Consider the following 16,982-nt stretch of genomic DNA (forward strand, 5'->3'; position numbering starts at 1 on the left):
CACTGCCACACACAGCTGTGCCCCAGGCCAGTCACATCCACAGCCTCTCCCACATCACTCACAGTCACTGCCACACACAGCTGTGCCCCAGGCCAGTCACATCCACAGCCTCCCCCATCACTCACAGTCACTGCCACACACAGCTGTGCCCCAGGCCAGTCACATCCACAGCCTCTCCCACATCACTCACAGTCACTGCCACACACAGCTGTGCCCCAGGCCAGTCACACTCACAGCCTCCCCCATCACTCACAGTCACTGCCACACTGAGCTGTGCCCCAGGCCAGTCACACCCACAGCCTCCCCCATCACTCACAGTCACTGCCACACTGAGCTGTGCCCCAGGCCAGTCACACTCACAGCCTCCCCCATCACTCACAGTCACTGCCACACACAGCTGTGCCCCAGGCCAGTCACACTCAGAGCCTCCCCGCATCACTCACAGTCACTGCCACACTGAGCTGTGCCCCAGGCCAGTCACACTCACAGCCTCCCCCATCACTCACAGTCACTGCCACAAACAGCTGTGCCCCAGGCCAGTCACACTCAGAGCCTCCCCCATCACTCACAGTCACTGCCACAAACAGCTGTGCCCCAGGCCAGTCACACTCAGAGCCTCCCCCATCACTCACAGTCACTGCCACACACAGCTGTGCCCCAGGCCAGTCACACCCACAGCCTCCCCCATCACTCACAGTCACTGCCACACTGAGCTGTGCCCCAGGCCAGTCACACCCACAGCCTCCCCCATCACTCACAGTCACTGCCACACTGAGCTGTGCCCCAGGCCAGTCACACCCACAGCCTCCCCCATCACTCACAGTCACTGCCACACACAGCTGTGCCCCAGGCCAGTCACATCCACAGCCTCCCCCATCACTCACAGTCACTGCCACACTGAGCTGTGCCCCAGGCCAGTCACACCCACAGCCTCCCCCATCACTCACAGTCACTGCCACACTGAGCTGTGCCCCAGGCCAGTCACACCCACAGCCTCCCCCATCACTCACAGTCACTGCCACACACAGCTGTGCCCCAGGCCAGTCACATCCACAGCCTCCCCACATCACTCACAGTCACTGCCACACACAGCTGTGCCCCAGGCCAGTCACACCCACAGCCTCCCCCATCACTCACAGTCACTGCCACACACAGCTGTGCCCCAGGCCAGTCACATCCACAGCCTCTCCCCCACCCCCCATCAGAACTCACAGACAGGCACGGGCACACTGTGCACACCAAGTCATGCCCCAGACCTCCCATTCACATAGCCTACCCCCATCATTCAGACTTGGCACCAGGGCCATCCCTAGACATTGTGGTGCCCTACGCAGTCCCCCTGCAGGGGAGGGGGGTGACTGGCCCCAGGCCTCCGCGGGGGGAAGGGGGGCAGGAGCAGGCTTGGGGGACAAGGGGGAACCGCCCTCCAGCACAAGCCAGCAGAGTGGATTGGGGCCAGGTCACTCCACTTCCTGCTGCCAGGTGATTCCAGGGCAGGTCCAACCCTGCACTCACAAGGCAGCAGGAAGTGGAGTGACCTGGGCCCAACCCGCTTCACTCTGCTCCCCTGGCTCCTAGCCTTGGGACTTTGGGCTCATTGGGGAACCGCCCTCCAGCATTCACTGGCGGCACTGCTGAGCGCCAGCAAAGCGGGTTGGGGCCAGGTCGGCCCACTTCCCGCTGCCTGGTGAGTGTAGGGCACACCCAACCCCTGCTGCAGTCTCCCGGGATGTAGCTCAGGGGAAAGGGTGGAGTGGGGCGGGGCTGGGGTGGAGCAGGGGTGGGAAGAGGCAGGACGGGGGCGGAGCAGGGGCAGGGGCTTTGGGGAAGAGGCAGAGCAGGGGCGGGGCAGCTTTCTTGGGCAGCTCAGCAGGCCGGGGGATCGGGCTGGCCGCTGGAGCAGCACGCAGCTGCGGAGGGCACCAGGAAATTTGGGGTGCCCTACACAGCTGCGTAGTTTGCATATGGGTATGCACAGCCCTGACGGGCACTGCCATACTGCACAGCAAGCTGTTCCGTAGACCAGTCACACCCAGAGCTTATCCCCTGTCATTTACAGACGGGTACTGTGCATGTGGAGCCATGACCCAGGCAAGCCACCCACCCATCCAGCATACCCCACATTGTTCCCACATAGTCTTTGCCATTCTGTGCCCACTGTCATGCACTCTGTCATTTACAGATGGGCTCTTAGACCCATACACTTTGGTATTCACACTTATGCAGGAACACATACAGGCCCTGGTATATTGTATACTCACACAGTTATAGACTGTACTTAGAGAGAAAGATATCTATTGTAACACATGCACAACACACACACACAAAATTATTGATGTACACACTAGTGGAAGCTAGTTTTCACATATTTTTAAAAAAATCTACATCTACTAATTCACATACGCACACCAATGCATATTCAGAGGCTCACCCATTTATACACATGGGCACTCAAACATGAAGGCACGGACATACTTATGTTAATTAGTGGTATAATAGTGCCATAGCAGCATAGGGGAAAATCTCCCACCTAGAGCCTCACCTCAAGACCACACCTGCCTTTCCTATAGGTCCTCATCTGGGCTAATCGTCCAGTATCTAGATCTGGGATCGGTGAATCTAGGTGTACACCTTTCATCAGCAGCAGGGTGAACAGTTAGGGCTCAAATGGGCAGAAGAATTCTAATATGGATTAATGGCCATCAAACCTCAGGTGCCTGGCAGAGGACACTCTTTAGACAATGGCAGGAGCCATATAGACGAATTAGCAAGCACTGCGGGGCAGACGCAGCACCCTTCAGCCTTCGAGCCTTGGCTCTCCACTGGGTAAAGGTTGCGGTATCTGAGAGCGCGCATCCAGCTACTATGCACCACAGGTTGCACGTTAAACTATTCTGTGTGGACAATCTACAGGTACCAACAGTTCTCCCATCATCATTCATCAAACCCTTACAAAAAGACTCATGGCGTGAGTTTCCTGGGCAGTGCTGCTAGGCCTGAGAAGCTAAAAGCTGGTAGTCAACAATCTCCACATGAGCAGTCTAGGTGTGATGGTTGCATGATTCTCGCTCTGCGATTGGAACATGAGGTCCTACTTAGGCAACCAGACCCCACCTACCCCAATCCAAGAAGGCCTCTATAAAAGTTGGGGGTAAAAAGGGCTCACCTCTCACTGACTCCCTGGCTGGTTTCCCACAATCATCAGGATCTCCATTTTAAGTGGGAGAAACAATTTTTAAAATGGACAGAAACTGACAATTGGATGCTGGATCGTTCTCACACTACTTGGCTCAAAGAAAAATTGAGCCCGTAGAAGAACTGCAATTGTATCAAAAGAGGTATACAGGTATCAAATATACATTGCTGCCTTATTTGAGACTAGATTAAATGACAGCGGTGCACTTAGAGAAAAAGAATATACTTTCTACTGGTCAGGCTACAAGGCAGATCAAAACATCAGCCTACACAGGGTAGGTTTTGCAATAGCGAACTCCATCACTAATAAACTACCACAGCAACCTATGTCAATATCTGAGCTCCTAATGACATTGCAGATACTATTGTCCCACAACAACTTTCTGACAATAACAAGCACCTATGCCCCAACACTACTTGCTCCTGAAGAAATGAAGACTCAGTTCTACAGCCAGTTGAGTGACACTCTAAGAAACATACTAAATAATGACAAAATCTTATTACTGAGTGACTTCAATGCTTGCATTGGAGATGACTACACCACTTGGAACAGAGTCATGGGGAAATTTGGACGTAGGTCTCTAAATACAAATAGAGAAAGAATCTTAATTTGTTGCATGTGTGTGTGTGTATGTGTGTGTGTGTGTAGAGAGAGCAAAAAAATACACAGATGCAGACAGAGGAAGCAGAAAGGAAGCCCAATTGATATCCAAGGAAGAAGTTATCACGTGACCCTCAGAAAAAGCTGAGAGATAGAGCTTGAAAGAGACTTCAGAGTAGCAGCCGTGTTAGTCTGTATTTGCAAAAAGAAAAGGAGTACTAGTGGCACCTTAGAGACTAACCAATTTATTTGAGCATAAGCTTTTGTGAACTACAGCTCACTTCATCGGATGCATTCAGTGGAAAATACAGTGAGGAGATTTATATACACACAGAACATGAAATATAAATCTCCTCACTGTATTTTCCACTGAATGCATCCAATGAAGTGAGCTGTAGCTCACGAAAGCTTATGCTCAAATAAATTGGTTAGTCTCTAAGGTGCCACTAGTACTCCTTTTCTTTTTGAAAGACACTTGGAACTGTGAATAAAGAAACTGTCTCCTGATGTTTGGTTTCTTCTGTGTTCAGGGAAACAGGCATTCTTGGTACATAAACAGCATTGCATCAAAGAAATACCTAATTCCAGCATTGATTTCTCTCCCTAATTAAAAAAACTTGCAACCCACCCCCAAATCAGCTGACTGCTTAGGCCAAAAGGGGTAACTATAACTTTAAACATACAAACAGTCCCATTCAAGTCAATGGAGTTTAAGAGAGCGCACATGCTTATGCATATATGTAAATTTGCAAGACTGAGACAAGCCTAATTCTGCTCATGTTGAACTCAGTGACAAAACTCCCATTGATTCCAAAAAGAAAAGGAGTACTTGTGGCACCTTAGAGACTAACCAATTTATTTGAGCATAAGCTTTCGTGAGCTACAGCTCACTTCACTGAAACCATTGATTCCAGTGGATGCTAAGTAGGTCAAAAGGACTTACTTCTGTGAGGTGTTAATTTCATCTATGCTTATGATCCAGGACTGCCAAAATATGGGCCTGATCCTGCAAACACTGACACAAGTGCTTAACTTTTAGAGATGTGTGAATAGTTCTAGTTCCGTTAAGTTGGCGCCTAAGAGTACTGAATTTTATACATTAATGAATAAGATATAATTCCCATCAAAAGAAGAAGGATTGGGGCCTTAGTGAACAAGCAAATAAAAATAACAAGAAAATGTTCTTTATTTTAACAATTGTAATTTAATTATGATACTGAACTTCAGAGAGTGCTGTAGTATATTTTGTAAAATTACAAAGTCTTACTAACACAAGTCTTCACAATACAAACCTCTGTTGTGAAATCTTTCCTTGAACAATAGGGAGAAACAGACATTTTGGGGGTGAACTATGTAGTGTGCATATAAGCAAGGTATATATTTTGTTGTAAACCATTTTAGTTATATTGGAATGATATATACATAGAATTATATGTAAAATAAATAAAAAAGAGAAATCAACTATCACAAAAATTTGTTTTTAATGTTTGTGTTACTTCAGTATTTTAATTCATGTAAGTTCTGATCTTGAAAATGCATTTAAGTCATGTGAGTAGTCCCATTGAAGTTGATGGACTATTCTATGTAATTATGATTCTATAAATTCCTGATATTAAGCCCAACTCCTGCTCTTCTCCACCTCAAAATGGTCCCTGAGAAAGACATGGCTTATATATCAATGATTTTATTGATTTCTGATGATTGACTAATATGCATTTGGTAGAAGCTATGTCTGAAAAATAGATTATTAATGAACAATCATTGTGCCCCTATGTTGGTGTATTTTTTGGCCAGCAGTCAATTAGTGTTGGTCCTAGGGCCGCACAGGGGGAAGGGAAGGGTCAGGTTTAGAAAGGTCCTGGTTGAGGATAGAACAGCAGTAGAAAACATAGTTGTGTGTCTAAAGTTAGTACCAGTTGTCTTTTGTCCCTTGGAAGATTACAGTTTTGGTGCTTCTACCCCACCACCCCTTATATTACTGTCACCTTACATATGGTAGCTCATAGGCACCGACTTACTGAATTGCTGGGGAGGTACACGACCCCTGCTCCGCTCCAGACCCTGCCCCCACTCCACCCCTTTTGCCAAGCCACTACCCCCGCCCTACCTCTTCCCACCCCAGCTCCACCATTCTGCCAGGAGGACAGGAGCAGCACCCCCCACACAGTGGAGGCAGATGGAGAAGGACACTGGAAGAGCTGCTCATAGGGATAGACAAGAGGAACTAGGAGCAGTCTTAGTTTCTCAAGGCATGGGAGGATTGGGCTCTTCAGCAGGAAGAGACACTGATGAACCAATTAACAGCACAGGAGCTACACCATAAGGAACAGGATGATGCCCACAAGGAACAGGAGCATTCCCTAATGGAGAGGCTCATAGAACTGGTAGCCAAATGAGTTCAGGGTCTGCCTGCTTCCAAGGCCACTGCACAGTCTGTAAACCGCCACCTCCTCTTCCTTCTCCTGCTGCCACCCAGGATGCTGCTGAACATGAAGTATGTAGCCCCTTTGTACATGCCAATGTTCCATCACATGCTTTTCTAGCAGCTGAACAATGTGTAAAGATGTCCCTCAGCATGGGAATATACCATCTTCTGTCTCCTTGCTGTGCCAAGATGGCACATCTGGCATTCCTGATTTCCCTTGCCCACCGGGGACCAAGACCAGTGTGCACAGAGTTTGTAAACCAGACTTGTTCTAAACCCACTCAGGACAGAAGCACTCGTCTTTACTCTCACAAATGTTATGGAATGTGGAGCATGCAATGATTATACAAACAGCGTTGTCCACACTGGCAGCCAGACAGAATAGGAAGTGCCAACAAGATTTCAGCATGCTCCTTGACTATTTTGCAGCTACTGAGCTTGTAACTGAAGTCTCTTTTTCCAGGGTAAATGATGTTGGGGGTACAGTTTAATGAGCCAAGACAGAAATGGGTATGCAGTGTCCCCAAAAATAACAATTGGTACAGACACACTGTAGAGAACCATATTCTTTCTGTGGAATAAAGTCCCTTCTTCAAGTACAATCCTGATCTCTTCAACATCTTGGCTTCATGAACCTCTCCAATGTTTCCCACGTTAATGTTCATGAATCTGCCTCTAAATCTGTCCACTAAACTTGAAGAATGAGCAAATAGTAACCTTTTCGGTTCACATACTCACTTGCCCTTTTTGGTGAACAAAGTATTGGGATGTGTGTGCCATTGATAGGCCAGAATAGTTCAGAAACCTCATCTCCTCAAATCCAGGTACTATTTCTGCAACTTTGCTTATTCCAACTACCCATAGGTAGATCACAGTGCTAACTACCTCACAAACCTGCACAACCACAATGCTGACAGTGGATTTTCCAGTCCCCAAGTGATTTGCAATGGACATTTACCTGTCTGGTATTGCCAGCTTCCAAAGGGCAGTAGCAACCTGCTCCTGCACAGATATGTCTTGTCTTCCCTGAATCAAATGTTCTGGCACTGGGAGTTTGGCACAAGCTCCTCACACAGCTCCAGGAAGATCTTTTTCCTCATTTGGAAGTTCTGAAGCCACTGCTGATCACCCCAGGTTTCCAAAACTCTGTGATCCATGACCCCATACTGGTTCTCTTGTATCCAGAGATGATCCATCCAAGAGCAGATTGTGGCAATATCAGCATTTACTATATCTGTACCATATGAGCTGAATGAATTGTCATTGACCCTTCAAGTCAGCCATCTTCAACATGTCATAAAAATCTGTCCAAATTCTGTCCAGCATCTTGCTGATTACCTACTCCACTGCATAACCATTTGTCCCATGATAAGGAGCACGAGCAGAACCACATCATCATCCCATTGCTCCATGTCTTCCACCCAGTTTGGCAGGGAATAACAGTGAGGGGCGATGTGATCAGGAACTACCATTGACCAATGTGTGAAGGCGGGGGACAGTACAAACAATACACAACAAACTAGTTCCTAAAGTGTCTCCCTGTGACACACAAAACCTGGGATATCACTCCTGAAATGGTAGCGCTAACATTGCATAACAACAGTGCAGCATGGATGTAGGTATATGTGTGTACACAGCATTATGCCTGTGTTCAGCTGCGATGGGGTGTCCACCCCACACAAGGCCTGAAGGGGTTAAGGTGGCCCGGTGGGCCAATTAGGCAGCTATACTGCACCTGGGGGGGGAGGAGCCAGGGAATGGGGACTAATTAGGGACAAGGCTCAGCTGGACAGGAATAGGAGGGGCCTGTATAAACACAGTAGCAGTGAACAGCACAGTGTGAGATTACAGAAGTTGTTTTTTTGTGGGAGGGAAGAGAAGAGAAGACAAGGTAGGAAGCAGCTCAGGGATACACCTAGGGTGACCAAATAGCAAGTGTGAAAAATTGGGATGGAGGTGGGGGGTAATAAGTGCCTATATGAGGAAAAAAACCCAAATATTGGGACTGTCCCTATAAAATTGGGACATCTGGTCACCCCAGATACACCAGCAAGGTTCAGGATTGTGCAGACCTTGATTGCTTGTTGTAGGATCTGCCAGTCCCTGGGGAAGTGGCACCCTTAAGGAGCAGTGAATGAGACAACTGCCTGGGACAGTGGGTCCTGAGAGACTACCAGAAAGCACTGCCCCCACCCCCAAAGGGGAAACTACAGTGAGCTGGCTGGTGGGCCAAGCCATGGAGGGCGAGCAGTTGAGTCCCAAGGAGAGTGACTGAGTGCAATTGTAGGAAGAGTTGTTGGCCTGGCAGAGCTAATCCCCACAGCGTGGAGTGACTAATGCACTACAGGACACCAGCACAGCATATGTGTGTATGGGGAGCATGCATGAGCATGTACACTGGTCTGCTAACTGTGTCCATGTGTGCCAGTGTAGACATAGCTGCAGATTGTCTGTTATAAGTCTGGGGTGGTGGGTTTAGCTGGTTGGGAAATAGAAGGGTTTCTTAACACTTTTTTCTGTTGAAATGGCACTTCTCTCCCCCCCCCCCCCCGCAAGCCATGGTTGTGGTCAATGGATCCCCTCTCTTCCTCCCCGCAAGTCATTGAGAGCCGCCTCGCTCCTACCCACCCTCTGCGGCAGCCTTTGTCCCTGCCCGCTACGGCCGCCGGGTGTCGCTGCTGCAGAAAGCAAGGGGGGGCGGGCTAGTTACCTGCGGAGGGAATCTCAGCAAGAGCTCGCAGGAACTTCACGCCGTCCCGGGGGAGCTGCGAGGAGCAAGCGGAGAGGTCCCCGAGGAAGGCGGGGGGAGGCTGGAGGAGCAGCAGGAACCCCCCTTTGCACGGCCTGGCCGCACTGGACACGCAGGCGGGGCTAGCGCGCCGCCGGCTCCCGGGAGCCAGAGGAAAAGGTAGGGCTTTTGTGGGTGTGTGCCCCCCCATCCATTTACTAGCTTAAGAGTGACCCTCCCTTTCCCCAGCACGGGCTGGGCTGAGAGACCGGCGTGTGGTGGCCCTGCTAGCTCGGCAGGTGTCTGAATTACCCCTCTACTAACGGAGCTGGACTGCAGCCTAATCCCGCCGCTCCTCCCCCCCACGCCCGCCTTTGCACGGGACTTGGTCCTCGCTTGTAAACAAGCGGAGGGCGTGGGGGCGCTGGGCGTTAATGCAGCAGCGGCTCGGTCCCTCCCTCAGCCCGACCTGGAGAGTGAGGCGCAACTGGCTCCTTCCCCTCCCCGGGAGAGCGGCCAGAGAGCCGCGTCCCTGCCTTGGGGAAGGCGGGAGTTAGTTTCCGTGTCGCAGGGAGAACGCGGTCTCGACACCCCCGGGGGGCCAAGTTCCGCAGTGGTGATTCGAGCTCCGCTCCCAGTGGCTCGAGGGGGAGTTGGAGTTGAGTCAGGAGGACTGCAGGATTGGGCCCCACTCTCCTTCCTCTGCGACTGCAGCCCCCGGGGTGCTCCTTGTAAACAGGCAGTCAGGACAGAAAGGTGTCTCTTCACCGTAGCTAGACACCCATCTACGCCCTCCAGCCCCGCAGGAACATAGTTGGGTGATCCCCTTTCTCTGGCAAATACTCTGTGCTGTAGATGTAGTATTGGCTACTACACCATGTTTTATCAGCCCCTCTCATTATGAAAGCCCCTATTTTCAGGAGTTTGCATCAGTCATAGCTGTGTTTGGTTTGGGATGTGATTTAGGCTGCTTGGAGGCATGGAACAAAATCAAAGGTTGATATGAACTGTGAGGGAGGTTTTCCGACTGGATGTTATAAGTAAGTGTTTGGATGGGAGTGAGCTTGGAGCCAGTTGATGTTTAATATTAAAGTGTTTGTTTTACGCCAGGGACATGACAGAGTAAGGCTTTACTATCTGCAATGTTGAAACAGTAACATAATTTTGGATAAAAAAAAAAACCCTGAGGAGTACTTGTGGCACCTTAGAAACTAACACATTTATTTGGGTATAAACTTTTGTGGGCTAAAACCCACTTCATCAGATGCATGCAGTGGAAAATACAGTAGGAAGATGTATATACACAGAGAACATGAAAAAATGGGTGTTGCCATACTAGCTGTAAGGAGACCAATCAATTAAGGTGGGTTATTGTCAGCAGGGGGGAAAAAACCTTTTGTAGTGATGATCAGGATGGCCCATTTCAAACAGTTGACAAGAAGATGTGATTTCCTCACTAAGGCCTGATCCTGCAACTGGATCTGTGAAGATGACCTTGATGCCTGTGTGAAGTCCTCATGAAGTCATTGTGGCTCCACAGGGATAGAGGGGGTCTGTCTGCGTGGGTCTGATTGCAGGATCAGGGCTTAAGTGGCTTTAATATCCGTATTTCAAGCTTTTATAGTGGCTTCTATTCAGAAATGGAAATCTGGCCCAAAGTCATCCTTCCTTTTCTTGACATCAAATAAAAACTGACAAATGTTTCCATTTGTTTATTACACGTACTAACTGCTCCCATTGATTTAACACCTTGTGATTACAGTATGTTCAGCTATAACTGGATATATATGCTGTTTCCATCAATGGATGATCTGGAGTGTCATTGTCTTGCAGCATTCATTTTATTGCTAACACTAACGTAGTAAACATTTAGCATACTGTGAGTTAGTGTAGGCATTAGAAAAATACAGTGGGCAGGTATAAATATACAGCACATGAAAAGATGGAAGTTGCCTTACCAAGTGGGAGGTCAGTGCTAATGAGGCCAATTCAATCAGGGTGGATCTGGGCCATTCCTAACACTTCACAAGAAAGTGTGAGTATCAACCTAGGGGAAATTACTTTTTGCAGTGACCCAGCCACTCCCAATCTTTATTCAGGCCTAATTTGATGATATCAAGTTTGCAAATTAATTCTAGTGCTGCAGTTTCTCATTTAAGTGTTGTTTTTGAAGGCTTTTTTTGTTGAAGACTGGCCACTTTTAAGTCTGTTGTTGAGTGTCCAGGGAGATTGAAGTGCTCTCCTACTGGTTTTTGAATGTTACAATTCTTGATGTCTGATTTGTATCCATTTATTCTTTTGTGTCGAGACTGTCCAGTTTGGCCAATGTACATGGCAGAGGGGCATTGCCGGCACATGATGGCATATGTCACATTGGTAGATGTGCAGGTGAATGAGTCCCTGATGGTGTGGCTGATGTGATTAGGTCCTATGATGGTATCCCTTAAATAGATATGCGGACAGAGTTGGCAACGGGGTTTGTTGAAGGATTGGTTCTTGGGTTAGCGTTTCTGTTGTGTGGTGTGTAGTTGCTGGTGAGTATTTGCCCCAGGTTGGGGGGCTGTCCGTAAGCGAGGATGGGCCTGTATTCCAGGGTCTGTGAGAGTGAGGGATCGTCCTCCAGGATAGGTTGTAGATCCTTGATGATGCGTTGGAGAGGTTTTAGTTGGGGGCAGTAGGTGATGGCTAGTGTCATTCTGTTACTTTCTTTGTTGGGCCTGTCCTGTAGTAGGTGACTTCTGGGTACCCTTCTGGCTCTGTCAATCTGTTTCTTCACTTCCTCAGGTGAGTAGTGGCCTCGTTAGCACTACAAAAAGTAATTCTCACTCTGTTAAAAGAAAAGGAGGACTTGTGGCATCTTAGAGACTAACAAATTTATTTGAGCATAAGCTTTTGTGAGCTACAGCTCACTTCATCAGATGCATTCAGTGGAAAATACAGTGGGGAGATTTATATACACAGAGAAAATGAAACAATGGGTGTTACCATACACACTGTAAGGAGAGTGAGCTAGTAAGGTGAGCTATTACTAGCAGGAGAGCGGGGGCAGGGGGAACCTTTTGTAGTGATAATCAAGGTGGGCCATTTCCAGCAGTTGACAAGAACGTCTGAGGAACAGCTGGGGGTGGGGGGAGGAAGAAATAAACATGGGGAAATAGTTTTACTTTGTGTAATGACCCATCCACTCCGAGTCCTTATTCAAGCCTAAGTTAATTGTATCCAGTTTGCAAATGTAATTCCAATTCAGCAATCTCTCGTTGGAGTCTGTTTTTGACATTTTTTTGTTGAAGAATTGCCACTTTTAGGTCTGTAATCGAGTGTCCAGGGAGATTGAAGTGTTCTCCAACTTGTTTTTGAATGTTATAATTCTTGATGTCTGATTTGTGTCCATTTATTGTTTTATGTCGAGACTGTCCAGTTTGGCCAATGTACATGGCAGAGGGGCATTGCTGGCACATGATGGCATATATCACATTGGTAGATGTGCAGGTGAGTGAGTCCCTGATGGTGTGGCTGATGTGATTAGGCCCTATGATGGTGTCCCCTGAATAGATATGTGGACACAGTTGGCAACAGGCTCTGTTGCAAGGATAGGTTCCTGGGTTAGTGATTCTGTTGTGTGGTGTGTGGTTGCTGGTGAGTATTTGCTTCAGGTTCGGGGACTGTCTGTCTGTAGGCAAGGACTGGCCTGTCTCCCAAGATCTGTGAGAGTGATGGGTCGTCCTTCAGGATAGGTTGTAGATCCTTGATGATGCGTTGGAGAGGTTTTAGTTGGGGGCTGAAGGTGATGGCTAGTTGCGTTCTGTTATTTTCTTCGTTCGGCCTGTCCTGTAGTAGGTAACTTCTGGGTATTCTTCTGGCTCTGTCAATCTGTTTCTTCACTTCAGCAGGTGGGTATTGTAGTTGTAAGAATGCTTGATAGAGATCTTGTAGGCGTTTGTCTTTGTCTGAGGGGTTGGAGCAAATGCGGTTGTATCGTAGAGCTTGGCTGTGAACAGTGGATCGTGTTGTGTGGTCTGGATTAAAGCTGGAGGCATGCAGGTAGGAATAGCGGTCAGTAGGTTTCCAGCATAGGGTGGTGTTTATGTGACCATCGCTTATTAGCACCGTAGTGTCCAGGAAGTGGATCTCTTGTGTGGACTGGTCCAGGCTGAGGTTGATGGTGGGATGGAAATTGTTGAAATCATGTTGGAATTCCTCAAGGGCTTCTTGTCCATGGGTCCAGATGATGATGTCATCAGTATAGCACAAGTAGAGTAGGGGCATTAGGGGACGAGAGCTGAGGAAGTGTTCTAAGTCAGCCATAAATATGTTGGCATAGTGTGGGGCCATGCAGGAACCCATGACAGTGCTGCTGATTTGAAGGTATACATTGTCCCCAAATGTGAAATAGTTATGGGTGAGGACAGAGTCACAAAGTTCAGCCATTAGGTTTGCCGTGACATTATCGGGGATAGTGTTCCTGATGGCTTGTAGTCCATCTTTGTGTGGAATGTTGGTGTAGAGGGTTTCTACATCCATAGTGGCTAGGATGGTGTTTTCAGGAAGATCACCGATAGATTGTAGTTTCCTCAGGAAGTCAGTGGTGTCTCGAAGATAGCTGGGAGTGTTGGTAGCATGGGGCCTGAGGAGGGAGTCTACATAGCCAGAGAATTCTGCTGTCAGGGTGCCAATGCCCGAGATGACGGGGCATCCAGGATTTCCAGGTTTATGGATCTTAGGTAACAGAATACCCCTGGGTTTTGGGGTTCTCAGGGTGTGTCTGTGCAGATTTGTTCTTGTGCTTTTTCAGGGAGTTTCTTGATCAGATGGTGTAGTTTCTTTTGGTAACCCTCAGTGGGATCAGAGGGTAATGGCTTGTAGAAAGTGGTGTTGGAGAGCTGCCTAGCAGCCTCTTGTTCATATTCCGACCTATTCAGGATGACGACAGCACCTCCTTTGTCAGCCTTTTTGATTATGATGTCAGAGTTGTTTCTAAAAAAAGAAAAGGAGTACTTGTGGCACCTTAGAGACTAACCAATTTATTTGAGCATAAGCTTTCGTGAGCTACAGCTCACTTCATCGGATGCATACTGTGGAAAGTATAGAAGATCTTTTTATACGCACAAAGCATGAAAAAATGGGTGTTTACCACTACAAAAGTTTTTCTTCCCCCCCCCACCCCACTCTCCTGCTTATCTAAAGTGATCACTCTCCTTACAATGTGTATGAGTTGTTTCTGAGGCTGTGGATGGCATTGTGTTCTGCATGGCTGAGGTTATGGGGCAAGTGATGCTATTTTTCCACAATTTCAGCCCGTGCACATTGGCAAAAGCACTCTATGTAGAAGTCCCGTCTGTTTCAATCTTCAGGAGGAGTCCACCCAGAATCCTTCTTTTTGTAATGTTGGTAGGAAGATCTCTGGGTTAGTATATTGTTCAGAGGTGTGTTGGAAATATTCCTTGAGTCGGAGTCGGCAACTGTTGGGAATGGGCCACATCCACCCTGATTGGATTGGCCTCATTAGCACTGACCCCCCCCCCCCCACTTAGTAAAGTAACTCCCATCTTTTCATGTGCTGTATATTTATACCTGCCTACTGTATTTTTCACTCCATGCATCTGATGAAATGAGAGCCCATGAAAGCTTATGCCCAAATAAATTTGTTAGGGCTTGTCTACGCTACCAGCCGGGTCGGCAGGCAGCGATCAATCCAGTGGGAGTCGACTTATTGTGTCTAGTATAGACGTGATAAATTGAACACTGAGCACTCTCCCGTTGACTTTGGTACTCCACCAGAACGAGACGCGCAAGCGGAGTTGACGGGAGAGCGTCAGCTGTCAACTTCAGGGAAGACACCATGGTAAGTAGATCTAAGTACATCAGCTACGCTATTCACATAGCTGAACTTGCATATATTAGGTCGATGCTGCTTGGTAGTGTAGACAAGCCCTGAGTCTCTCAGGTGTCCCAAGGACTCCTCGTTGTTTTTGCTGATACAGACTAACACAGCTACCCCTCTGAAACCTATACATTGCTTGATTTCAATGGGACTCTGTGGGAATAACTGTACAGCAGGGCATCACCTTTTACAAGGTCACAGCCCAAGTACTGACAAGACTAATCACTTAAATTCATAACTTTGCTAGATACTAAAAATTGTGGACTGAATAGAGAGAGACTGAATTTATGGCTTTATACAACAATCTATAACCCCCTAAGAACTCCTTCCTTTCCTCCCTATGACAGGAGGGGTGTTAATGGGCCACTTAACACACATTTAAGCTCCTTCGTTTTCAGTTTTATAAAACATACTCATTTTTTTCTGACCTTTACCCTACTTTTGTATCATTCAAATATATATAAAAATTACTTGTTTTATTAGAGCATAAGCTTTCGTGAGCTACAGCTCACTTCATCGGATGCATACTGTGGAAAGTGTAGAAGATCTTTTTATACACACAAAGCATGAAAAAATACCTCCCCCCACCCCACTCTCCTGCTGGTAATAAGCTATTACCAGCAGGAGAGTGGGGTGGGGGGAGGTATTTTTTCATGCTTTGTGTGTATAAAAAGATCTTCTACACTTTCCACAGTATGCATCCGATGAAGTGAGCTGTAGCTCACGAAAGCTTATGCTCAAATAAATTTGTTAGTCTCTAAGGTGCCACAAATACTCCTTTTTCTTTTTGCGAATACAGACTAACACGGCTGTTACTCTGAAACTTGTTTTATTAGGAAAATACAATACATTGCATGAGATATATGTATTATGATAAATTTGTCTGTGTGTATATGCAAAGCTGCCTGTTGAAGTAAGGCTATGTATTAGTCTAGAAGATGTACACAATAAACAGACACACACAAGCTCTGAAGTGCATGTGCATCTGAACGTACTGATGAATCTCACGCCCACCACATACACATTTCAAGCTGTTAGCAGATAATGGTTTAAAGATTTGATACACTAAAATGAAAATCTGTATCAGAATACATTTCAGAACACAAGGAAGTATTTGAAAGGTTTTTAAAAAAACAAGAAAAAAGGATGAAGTTGAGTGTATGTGCTGCAAGTGATGTGTCCCAATTATTAAATGTACATATTTATAGGCTAATAGTTCTAAGTCTACACCAGTAAACTGTTTATTCAAATAAAAAGTTTTATTTGGGGATTAGAGAGAGATTGTTTCCTTAAACTCAGAGGTGGCATTGTGTTTTGAGTTCTGTTTTAGTTCTGCAGCAAACCACACTGATGCACTGAATTAAAAGCATTAATCTACTGAGTACTCTTTCCCCATCTTCCAGTCCACCAAAATAAACCCCAATATCTACCCATAAATATATTAGTTTCTGTACTGATTTTCACCTCTTTTTGTGGTAATAAACACTGATAAATCCTGGGAAAAATAAAATAAAATACAAACTGAATATGAAGGGTCCTACAGATTTCGAAGGGCCATTCAAGGTCAACTACATATGCTAAACAATCTATTCCATCTTCTGTTTAGCTGTGACACTACATTTCCCAGAACTGAAAAAGATCTATGTGTAAGCTTGTCTCTCTCACCAGCAGAAGTTGGTCCAATAAAATACATTATCTCACCCATCTTGCCTAAAAACCTGGCACTGACACTGCTATAACAACACTGCATAAGACTAATTATGGTCGTTCCAAAAACAAACAAAGCTTTGCTAGGTACTTCTCTATGTATGATAATGGCTTAGCTCCTTCAGACTATACACAAGCAACACTGAAGGTCTGAACCCAGTATACCAAATTCGAGGTTAGGCCACTAGTGAACTTACAGTGGCACACCTGTATCGGTGCAGCTGTGCTGCTGCAAGATCACTTATGTAGTTGCTCTATGCCGGTGGGAGAGAGCTCTCCCATTGACATTATAAAACCACCTAATGAGCGGCAGTAGCTATGTCAGGGAGAGAAGCTCTCCTGCTGACAGCAGTGTGAACAAGAGCACTTATGTCGGTGTAACTTATGTTGCTGGGGGGTGGAATATTCACACCGCTGAGCAACATAAGAGTTGCTGATATAGGCT

At 46.9% G+C, this 16,982-nt stretch overlaps 1 protein-coding gene across 1 annotated transcript in view; it reads left to right on the forward strand.

Annotated features, from left to right (window-relative positions):
• The first annotated feature begins 9,049 nt into the window (after nt 1-9,049).
• Nucleotides 9,050-16,982, forward strand: part of ANKRD6 (ankyrin repeat domain 6) — a 165,049-nt gene continuing 157,116 nt past the window's right edge. The window contains exon 1 of the mRNA XM_077812816.1: nt 9,050-9,129. The gene's annotated coding sequence lies outside the window, so the exon portion shown is untranslated. The remainder of the gene's footprint in view (nt 9,130-16,982) is intronic.

Source organism: Eretmochelys imbricata, chromosome 3 (genome assembly GCF_965152235.1).
Source record: "Eretmochelys imbricata isolate rEreImb1 chromosome 3, rEreImb1.hap1, whole genome shotgun sequence".
Taxonomy (NCBI): Eukaryota; Metazoa; Chordata; order Testudines; family Cheloniidae; genus Eretmochelys; species Eretmochelys imbricata.